The sequence below is a fragment of the Ambystoma mexicanum genome, chromosome 1q (genome assembly GCF_040938575.1).
Source record: "Ambystoma mexicanum isolate Mex_15411 chromosome 1q, UKY_AmexF1_1, whole genome shotgun sequence".
Taxonomy (NCBI): Eukaryota; Metazoa; Chordata; class Amphibia; order Caudata; family Ambystomatidae; genus Ambystoma; species Ambystoma mexicanum.
In genome coordinates this window covers 1,324,712,940-1,324,725,033 of record NC_090922.1, presented here as the reverse complement: position 1 = coordinate 1,324,725,033, position 12,094 = coordinate 1,324,712,940, and positions in this window count along the sequence as shown.

Here is a 12,094-nt window from a genome sequence, read left to right as displayed (position 1 = left end):
AACAATCGCAAATGCCTCCTTTTCAATGGTGGGCCAGTTGCACTCATTCTTGGTCCAGCGTCTACTAAAATGAGCACACATTTGCTAGACACCCTCAGGTTTTAGCTTTGCTAATACAACACCATCTCCTAATTCTTAAATATCTGTCTAAATGATAAATTCATGCTCATAGTCTCGATTCTTTAGAACTGGGTGATTGAGCAAACCATCCTTCAAGCACTGGAAGGATGTTTGGCAGGTAGGAATTGAGGTGACCTTCTTTGGCATTTTCTTAGATGTCACATCACTCAAGGGAAGGACAATTCTCCCATTATGTGGGGCCAAGAAAGCTCCCCCTTGTGCCTGCTTAGCGGAGATGTCCCAGTCTATCACTTCCTTGGGTCTGGTCTCAAGAGGTTGATTCTTACCACTACTCTGTTTGTGTCCCAGGTACGCCACAGTTTCTGGGCATCTGGTAGTTGGAAACCTTAATAGTCAAGCAATCCTTCTGGATGACTTAAAGCACCTGTTTCAGATGGGTTGGATGGTCTTCCCTTGTTTTGCGGAAAACAACAACATCATCTAAGTAAGCAAAGCTGAAGTCCTCTAACCCAGACAGGATATGATTTGCCATCCTCTGAAAGTTGGCAGATGTATTTTGTAAACCAAAGGGAATGACAGTTAACAGGTAATGCACTTCTGATGTGAGAAATGCTGACCTTTCTTTTGCTTTGTCAGTTATGCCAACCTGCCAGTATCCTAGGCCTAATCTGTCAATGAGCTCATCAGCCATAGGTATACGATGTGCACCTTTCTTGGTGACGGGAATGTAGCCCACACAAAAACCGACTCCAGTTTTCCCACTTCTGTCCTTTTTAGGTACTAGTACCACAAGTCTAGCCCTTGGGCTATGGAAAGGCCCAATAACCACCAAGTACAGCTTCTTAAAGTCTTCCTTCTTGATGATGTCCTTGATCTAGTGAAACATATAGTGAATTCTGCTTTCTAATGGCTTATTGTCTTCAGTGTCAATGCCATGCCTGCATCAATCCATTTTTTCCAGAGTCAGTGAGGACAGGCTCATGAAATGGCCCAGCATCTGTCGGCTGCTCTGCAATTTTGTTCAAATGAGGTCTTGAGAGATCCAAACTCCCTCCAGAGACCAATTTCTGTATTCTGCATTCAGCAAATCTGGCAGTGGGTCCATCTCCAAATCAGTTGTGTTGTCTGCCAAAATAGCCAACACCACGATTTCCCGGCTGTAATGAGGTTCCAGCTGGCTTACGTGAAAGGCTTTGTGTGTCTGCCTTGGGCACTTTGTATCAAAGAGGTAGTTAACCGCACTGATCTTCTCCAGAACCACCTAAGGCCCAGTCCATTTATCATGAAGGGCACTGTGCTTGACGGGTTTCATGATCTAGACCCCTGTATTACTTTATCTGCAGACTACAGAGCAATTGTACTCTCCCACCCTCTTATACATGCTAATTCACATAGCACATTTCACCCAAACAAAGGTCAGCAAGAGAAACCTCAACGGACCTCTTTCTACAAGATCTAGGGATCTGTGAAAGAGACAGGCCACTCAGCACTGTCCGACTCTTTCAGGTGGATTCTGATCTGTATTCAGAGATGGATTGACGAGTCACTGTATTTGTTCTGTGAAGGCACTGTCCATACTGCTGGGTATCCGTGCCTTTTACTGCACAGATGCAGTGAGCCCAGAATCATCATTAGCACATGGCTAACATCTGCCAGGGTTATAACTTTTACATTCTTTTTCCTCCTTGCTGAAAATACTATAGAATGGCGGATATAATAAATGTCTGGCAATTTGACTCACATTTTTGCACTTACAACACGCCAGATAGATAGCGCACATGCAACATTCTCAACTTGGGAATGGAACAAATATTGCAACATGAATGCAAAATTCCCGTCAGTCCAATTTAGCCGTTCATTCTTTTGGATTTCTGCAGTTTGAGTCCCACGAGGGGGCAATGATAATATTAATAATGATTATTAGAGAACTTACAAGTGGATCTTCATGAAGAGACTTGGGGTCTAGGCACGAAAATTGTACCTGATGTCTTGCTTTGATCATTTTAGCAATTATGGATTTTTTTTCTAATGTACTTTATATATATGTTCATCATGATTGTTTGGAATTTGTTATGTCAATTAGATAATTGTTTTGTATGAAAGTGAGCATGAGAGTTGTGAATGTTAGGCCTTGGACCATTATTTATGTACTTATCGAACGTGGTCTAACATTGTCAGTAATTTATTACAAACAATCCTTTAAAAAAAATGTTAATAAGCTACATATATTTTTTCAAAATAAACCTGGAAGTTGGGAGATACATTAATTGTGAAATATGTATGCGAGAGATACTCTTTATTACTTTTCCATGTTTGATATAAATGTATGATCCCAGATAGAAGCAATGAGAGGTTTACCACACCACACATTTTCTCTGCGGAGATATTGTATACACAGATGTATAAATCACATTATACTAAGGGACTCATCACAAGTTGGGCGGTACCCTGGCGATATTACCGCTGGCATACCGCCCGGGCTAATATCGCTGCACTAATTGTACCCGAAAATGGGCATTAAGTTGGTGCATTTACCCCCAGTTTAAAGCTGGGGGTAAATTCTTCCAGACTTGTGATTGGGCGGACCCTTAAATCCAGCGGTTATAGTGTTACCGCCGCATTTAAGGGCGCCCGCCAAACTCGTGATGAGGCCCGTATTATCATTGTTGCACCACTTACATCTACATAACTCACATCTGATTTGTTTTAGTTGATAAGTAAGATAAATGTGCTTGGAAATGTGTGTGAATAATGAAGCAAGTTACACGTGTGTTTTGCTACCCAACCTTAGCATAGTCCTTCTAGCTCCTCCCTAACTGTGAGAGCAAAATGTTCCATGAGGTCACTCTGTTGCAAAGCACCTTTGTCTGTGCTACCCAACATTAGCATAGTCCTCCCAGCTCCTCCCTTTACTATGACGTCAACAGTCCCACACTGTCACTCTGGTGTAAAACATATTTGTCTATACTAAGCAACATTTGCATAGTTCTTCCAGCTCCCCCCTAACTGTGAGACCAATGCTCTCACACAGTCACTCATATGTAGTGCCCCCTTATTTTTCAAGTTTTCTCTGAATGGTTTGCTAACTTTTTCCCTGGTGATCCCTGCTGAAAAGCACGCACGAGCAAATAATGCAGGCCAGACCCTACCATGTAGCAGGTTTCACTTGTGTGAGTAAAGGCTGGTCCTGAGGGTTCCACACTTTGGTAGGAGCCTTTCCTAATTTCATGAGCAATGTGTCTGCTCGTATCTAGAATACAATTACCCAAGGGAACCTTATGAATTCCCTGGGGGTGGGGAGAGGGGAACAGTAGCTACATTTGAGTGACGTGCCATTAACAGATTGTTAGTGCAGATTGCTTTTCCCGGGAGTGCCGAGCCACACAGCACCCACATACTCACTGCACCTGCAATTACTAGTGAGACCAATGTAAAATCCATTGCACAGTCTTGCAGCTAGACATCTCCCCTATGGAGAAATAATGCAATGTGACTGAATCCATATTTGACTAGGACCCTGCTGACCCCGGGATACCAGGACTGCAATGACTAGACATGGATGCAATGACTAGACAAGGGCAGTTTGTGAATGGTGTCTGCATTCGAGGTTCAAGCCACACCTGAAAAGTGTTGATTGGAAAGATACCAGCAAAGTTAGAATGTGGCAGCTCCCACTGATTGAGTGGCTACCAAAATGTTCACATAACTGAAGCCCTGAGATTTGGGTCTGTCCACCAGACCAAATCCCCCTTTAATGTGGATACTTTCCTTGGATAAAGGTCCCTTAACATGAAGGGAATTGCTGACCAAGCGTCAGACATGAAACCATCCAATACCCGTGTTGACAGAACAGCTCTACCATGGGACTGCAGGAACAATATATGTTTCTTCCATGTAGGGACTATACAGTGTGCCCAGTCCCTCTGATTTGGTGGGATCTTGCTCATTTGAAGAGTCTATCCGTTTGAATTCCAGAAACTTTACCAGATGTGAGTTCTGTACTCATCCTGACATGAGGAGGTTAGAGCGCCAACATGCCCCTACAGCTGACATAACGAGAGAGCCGCAACAATGTCTACAATACAGTGTGTTGACTGACCATACCCCCTCCTGTGATGTACAGGAGCCACCTCCAGTGACCTCCAGCTTCTCTGTCATGTGGACAGACAATCTGTGGCTGTCCAGATACAGAACTTTTTGATCTCTGGTAGTAAGCTACGTATGCATATTAAAGGCCTCTATACATGTCGTGTGCATACTGTAAAGCATAAAGGTGAGTCTGATACCCCTCTTTCCATTGCCCCAGTGTTCTGAAGTGAAACCACAATTACACAGTAGATGGATACCTATTCCATATGTTCCTATCTAAAGTCATGAACCCACTGCATATACAGTACTTATACAAATATTTTCAATTTTATTATCATCACATGTTGTGTAACATTAAAAAGGCAAACATTGCCACATACAAAATATTACACATTTTATACCAAATTGCCAATATCTAAAAAAGCTATATAAGTCTCAGAAAAGGTGCACCAAGCACCGAATAGACCAAAGAGGGTGAGGGAATGCAACAGGGTTTTATATTATTCTGACCACTTTGTTTGCATGGAAAAAATCCCACAGTTAATTTGCATAGGTATTCTAGATGACTGTCGACATGTTTCGGCCGTTAATTTATTCCAGACACTATCCCTTGTGTCTTTTAAACTTTCTTTTCTTAGGCCATCTTCAGGACAGAATTTCTTCAAAGCAAGTCGGAATCGACTTTTTACCCCAACAGTAGATTTAAACAACCAATTCTACAAAAAATACATAAAAACAAATACAACATGTCAGTCTAAATTCATTTCATGGGTTCAATTATTTACAAGGTCTCCTAAATTAAAATGCTATTAAGCACAATGATTTGACACAATAATACTTGTTCAGACACAGACAACAATGTATGCGCTTCACTTAAAAAAAACACGCTGGGACACAACAAGGCAATGTAAGCAGGCTGTTCATAACTCCAGCTCCTTTACTCAATTTACAGCTTATAAATAGCAAAGACTCTTTCAATACTTCTCACAAGGAATGTATTTTAGAGCTAGAACAATATATTTACAATCTTTCCTAGGCTTCCAAATGTCAGATCTGATTTATAACCCAGGGGCAACCCTTGTCTTTACTCCAAACTTTCAAGTCACCCGTACCCCAAAGACACAAGAATGGCCCCTTAAAGACCATGCTTTTTTCACAGCATGCATTTCTCAATTAGCCTAGTTCTGTGTAATAGCCACTAACAAGATATATGGCACATTAATACCACTACTCACTTTTGTCATCAGCAAGTTGTTTTTTTCAGGCTTGTAGCCCGCAGTTTTATATACAGGACTATCAGAGACGAAAAATGGCGCTACTGCACAGCCTCTTTAGCTGCCGTTGTCTTCCAGGAGAAGGGATACCGGCTAAATGCTCATATGCAGTGCCCTAAGTGGACCAAAAGAAAACGTACCTTCGTCAAACCCTTTAAGAATTAGGTCCAATTCATTGTTTTCTCCAAATAAAGGAACACTTTTTTTATATATACTTTTGTTAAATTCTTTTGATTTTGTAAGTGCATTACTACACCGACTATACGGGTGCACATAAATTATTGTGCTTACCGCTTCACAGCAAGGACCACGTTTTTTAAAAGCATGCAGATTGACCTTTGGGCTGTCATGGCAGTCAAACGAGCGAGGGAGAAACTGTTTACTAATTCAATCCAACGCGCGTCAAAAACCTCAGCCGCAGTCATAGCTCTCAACTCACACGCTTTTGGCGGGTGTCACCCGCCTTGTAAAAGGCTGACTCACCCGCCAAGCCTCCAGCACTCCCATTCATTTCAATGGGCGTCTCACCCGCCAAAAACAAAATCGGGTGATTTCACCCGCCTTTGCAACACAAATGGTTGAGAGCTATGGCCGCAGTCTCAGTTCAAACCTGAGGACACAAACACATACACGGCGCGGTCAATTACCCAAAATGAAGCTACAACCTGTGAAGACAGTGCAAAAAGGTTGTAATAGCATACTGGTGACATGCGCTTACCTTCTTCTGTGGGCATCCTCATTAACACCGTGTTACTTCGCAAGCACTAATGAGGAGACGGCTCGATGGCTTGCTATTTGTTGCCATTGGCTAAACTCAAGTGGTTTTGTCATCCGACTAACCACGCAGGTCACGTCACGTCACGTGAGTGCTCTCACGCCGGAAGTTGGAGTTACTGTTCAATGATGCAGTCCATGTCAGGATGTAGTTAGTGTCAAACTCAGTGTATACTAACTTCTGAGTTAAGTAGACACTTTAGAATTAAACAGGCACTTTTCCAAAAAGCCATTCTTTTGCGCTTATTTCAAATGCAAAAGACCCACAGAGTTTCTCATTCAAGATACTCTAGGTGTTGCACCGACATGCAAAACACACGTCAGCTTGGATTATTAGGATCTGCGGTCTTTGAAAAATACTTCACGCAATACCTAAACAAAAGCCCGAAAACAGAGGAAAAAGGTGGAAATAGGAAAAACAACTGTACCCAACCTGTTTTTTATATAGTAGCTTCAAAGGAGGGTTTTCCATTCCACTGACAGATTAAGGCCATGCTGGGCAGTCTTTAAAGTATAAATCCATCTTTGCTCGCACAAAGCCAGTTTCATTTCTCTATTGCCCCTTCTCGGGGTGCTGGCAATTTTTTCGATGACGAACCAGAAAAAATCTGTATGTTTATGTTTTTTCAGTTCAAAATGGGCAACCAAGGGTTTATTTGCCACCTTATTTTTTAAGCACGATCTGTGTTCACAGATATGTTGCCTCAGTGGACTAGTCGTTTTTCCAATGTACAGTAAGGAGCAAGGGCATTTAATCCCGTAAATCACCCAGTCAGTGGTGCAAGTGGTAAAAGAGCGTAACTGCCACAGTTTTCCATTTAGATCAACGAAAGACATATTTTTTGTAAGCTCACATACGGAACAGCGTCCACATTTATAGTGGCCTATTACTCGTGGCAAGTCCCAGAGTGTGGGCTGTGGCGTTGCGCTTTGTTTAACCGGATAAGTATGCACCAATAAATCCTGATCATTCTTTTGCCTTTTAAAGGCAAATCTTGGGACAGTGGGGTTGAAAAGGGAGGTTTTCAAAAAATGCCAATGCTTTTTCACGATTCTTCTGAGATCGTTACTAATATGACTGTATGTCGTGACACACGTGATTTTATCATCTTTGATAGTCTTGTCCGGAAACAGGCACCTTTCCCAGTTGGTATGTTGAGCGCGCTTAAAAGCTCGCTGGACTATTCTGTTTGGATACCCCCGAGACTTCAAATGAAGTTTTAGATCTTTACTTTTGTTAAAAAAATCACTCATAGAGGAACAATTCCTCCTAATTCTTAAGAATTGCCCAACTGGTAAATTATCTCGGAGGCTTAGCGGGTGGAAACTGTTATATCTCAACAAGGTGTTTTTGTCGGTCGGTTTCTGAAATAGAGTAGTTTGTAGATGTCCTGACGGGGTCTTTTTAATCAAGATGTCTAAGAAAGAGATTTGTTCAGGGTCACTCTCCATGGTGAATTGAATGCAGTTGTTTTGTGTATTGAGCCAATTCAGAAAGAGGTTCAAACTAAGATGATCACCCTTCCATATCATCAATACATTGTCAATGTAACAAAACCATTTGGTCACGTTACCTTTGAAGGGATTGTTTTCATGGAAGACGGATGTTGCCTCAAAAGAATTAATGAATAAATTCGCTAAATCTGGGGCAAATGTCGCACCCATACTTGTCCCATGTATCTGTTGGAAAAAAGAGCCATCGTACAGGAAAGAATTCTCTGTTAATGCGAGGCGTATACATTCTAAGATGAAATTTGTGGGTACCACTTCCTGAGTTGTACGTTTATTCAGGAAAGTTGCCATTACCTTTAAGCATTCCGGTTGTGGTATGCTAGTATATAGGGCTGTTACGTCTAGGTGTAACTAACATACTGCATACTGTGCCTACTTTTATGTCTCTTTTGCATGTTCATAATTTGCTTTTGTTAATAGGATAACATTTCTGCACTTAATCATTATTTATTTATATTAAGTGTACATCCAATTATCACCCCCTTCATTTTTTAGAGACCGGCTCCTCTTTTTTTTGTATTTTCATTCTGCTTTTAGCAAAGTAATGTTTCATGACCCATAAGAATCCTGATGTTTACAAGTATCGAAACTTGGAAATTCTTCACGTGCTTAAGCATACCCAAACACACATATTTATTGACAAAAATCTAACACCTGGAAAAAAAAGAGGATGGTTAAAGCATATAACTATCAAAGATACAACAGAGAACTCCAAAAAAGTGCTACATTTTCTGTCATAGATAAATGGATTAAATCGCAAATGGTTCTGGGTCGGCTTTTGTTAATTCAGTGCTAACAGGATACATTGAGCAGTGGGCTACAAGTTCCTGGCAGTACTTTTTTAGTCACCATTTTTGCAGTGTCTGGAGACAATCTTTTCTTCATTGTTGATGGATTGAATGATAAGTGAAATAGATTTGGGAAAAGCACCGGAGAAAAAAATTAGCCGGTGAAAGTTGGCTAAAAAAGCTTCCAGGTGCACATCCAGGCAGAATTTGATGATGAGTAATTCACAGTGCAGTAGGGGTTATTGATAAGTCACCAGCATCAGTATAACCATTATCATCATCATCATAATAACTTACTTCGGATGTAAACAATCCATAAACGTGCACATGCAAGACATTCAAAACATTAACATTGTGTGTCCAACGATGCAATATCTCTGAGCCATATCAGAGACACGCTGATTTTCTTGTTACATTAACCCCTTAAGTGCCAAGGACGAGTATGCTCGTCCTTTTTGCATAGACTTGCATAATAGCCTGGCAGTCCTTCACCATTCCATGGACTGAAACATGTGGAGTTTTCTTTAATGTTTGGACCTACATTTAACTTGTGTCTATGTTTATTGTATATAATTAAATTACAATCTTGGATGGCAACATATTTAGATGTAAGAACAGCAAGCTGTTTACTGTGGCATTCTGGTGTCACACCCCGCTCTAGAGCATCCTCGTGCAGCGCTGTACTTTATAAATAAACACACAAATAAATCATTGACATTTTTAAGCACATCGCCCTTAATTAATCTTTTATAACGTGCTGCATACAGGAAACCAGTCCTTAAGCGCGGGAGCAGTATTCCTTGCTGTGTCGCTCTGCCTTGTCTTGCTTCCAAGGCAAACGAGCAGCCCCTGAGCTATCCTCTTGGTTTAGCTGATGTTACTCAAAGGGTTAATAATATCTGAATACATGATCTTCAGCACATTCTGAATAGCTCATTGTAAGTTGTAAGAGGGTCTATAGATTTTTCTTTTAAACTAGTTTTAGATAAGCAAGGTTTTGTAATAAAACCGTAAGCACTTAAATAAATAAATAAATACATTAAAAAAACAACAAACAAACAAATAAGCATTGGCAAAGATAACACTTTTGGATGATATAGAGGGCTTCAAACGTAATTTTCCAGGCACTGACATCATATGTGCAGGCATTTGCCAGGCATTGGCATCCTATGCTCATGAACTCCCATCATTGGCAGTTATTGTCAAATTAATCACAACATCAAAGGACATGTTCCTGTGCATCACAACGTTCTCCTTGTTCTGTTGAATGTGTGCATAATCATTTTCTAGAAGGTTGGCCCTCAATGCCTCATGCATATGTCCACTTGCTACGCCACCACTATACACTTGAAATCTGCTCAGTTAGCATTGAAGACAGAGATTTCTTGTGTGCATAGCAGACATCTCTGAATCATGCTGCCACATGTGGCCATCTCTCCTTTTATAAACAATGTAGAATGTGGATGTAAACAAATATGTAGTAGCTTAATGCGTAGCCTAAGTTTCCCATTTTGCCCTTAGAGGTTGTTTATAAGAGTGCTAGAGTCCCTTATAACCCCAGTGCATAGAGGGCAGGATCTCGAGGCCATTTTGGTGATATTCAAGCAGTGTGTTATTTGGGAAACACCGATCAACCAAGAAGAATCCTTTTATTAAGAGATTTTGAATACCATACCCTTGATCCTGTGGAGGTCAAATCATGTTTTATTGGACCATTCAAATTAGAAAATTTGAAATATTTATCGTATCTTTCAGGATCACGCCATCAGATAGAAAAACCTTCATTCAACCTGCTTTGACACAGTGGTAGCCACTTACCTTAACCTGTGTGATATACAAATTGTGGGACCAGCATACTATGACTGTGGTCCTGTCAAACTTTAGGCCTCTGTGTAGTAGTTTCCTCAACTGTCCAGGCAGTTTTGTGCATTGACCCATTGCGCCACCTTTCCTGCTTTCCCATAGTGCCATTTTAAAGAGTTTTGAGACAATACAGTATCAAATTACATATTAATATTGCTATAAAGGAACCCGTTTATTTTGGGTTGCCAAAAGCATTACACTGTGACTTAAAGTGCTCCCCAAATGGCAATCCCAATGGCAGGATTGTCATTTCTGCCGAGAGACTGGTGATGTTCCATTAAATTTGGAGCTCATTTCCCTGCCTAGTCCAACCACAAATCCTACTCAGGGCCCGATTCTCAACATGGCGCAATGAAAGTGCTAAATAGCACGATTCACTGCGCCATTTCATGACACCCAGGCACCACTGCTATTCTGAAGTGGGCCTGGGCGTCATCGGAAAGCACGACCGTGCTTTCGTTAATAGGCGGATGGAGATCTCTGGAGCAGTTTCGATAAATAACGAGGGAATCGTTGCCGATACACCAAAGTGAGCAGCTTCAACATTGCAGGATGTTGAAGCTGCTTACTTTGGTGTAGGAAAGTGTTCCTATACACCCGTGCGGTGTATAGGAACACTTTCATTTAAAGCGAGAAGCTTCAACGTTGCATCCTGCAACGTTGAAGCTGCTTGCTTTGGTGTACATGACAGTGTCCATATACAACACGGGTGTATATGGACACTTCCATTTACAAGGCTTCTTGTGGCACTCCTCCGTACGGCACCAATTGTGTACCATAGTTCAGCACCAATTTCAAGCACTTAAGAAATTGGAGGAGCGCCACAAGAATAACCATGCAAATGCATAGTTAACGAGAGTGCAGGTTGCTAGGTCGGTTTTCAGCCCTTCCTAGCAACCGGAACCCATATTCCTAAAGTGTCGCAATCATTCCGACTTCGGAATATTGCGCCACCTTTAGAATAGGGTGTAATTACCAAAAATGTTGTTAGCCCTTTTAAGGACATTTTCGGCAATTACCACCCAGTTGAGAATCGGGCCCTCAGTCTCCATCTTTTTGTTAGCGTTATCAGTGAGATTTCTTTTCTGTGCCTTTGCACAATTGCATTTACCCAATTTTTTCTAGCATCTTTGCATTGGTTAATGTTCCCAAGTCAATTGTTTGGGGATATATTAGAAACATTTATTGAAAACCAGAGTAAAATGGCACAACATGTTGTTTGCGGTAGAAATGTGTGTTTATCCTAAATATCTTGGGGGTGGGGCAAGAGACCTCATCCTGCCGGTTTGATAGCACAGCGAGTAGAGCCCTCACTTTGACATCTATGCAGAGCCTGCTGACGCAGGTTTGAGTCCTGGCAAGGTCAAACTCAGACTTTCATCCTTCCGAAATTGATAAATGAGCACCACACACAACCTGAGGGTTCGAAGCGCTATATAAATAATAAATTATTATTATTATCCTTCATAGGTCAAATCCCAAAAGGGGTCATTTTAATAGAAGTGGTAATTTCATGCATGGGACCAGCAACACTTACACTTGCATGTTGCTAGACCTCTGCATGACATTTTCATCACTCTCAAAGCAGAGTGTAAAAGTAACATGTGAAGCAAGGCAACATCTCATTTACTCTATGCTTTTACCCTCTGCTCTAAGAGAAATAAAAAGATAAAAGCGCCTGCAAATATGCTCCGTACGCAGTTTCCTAAATGG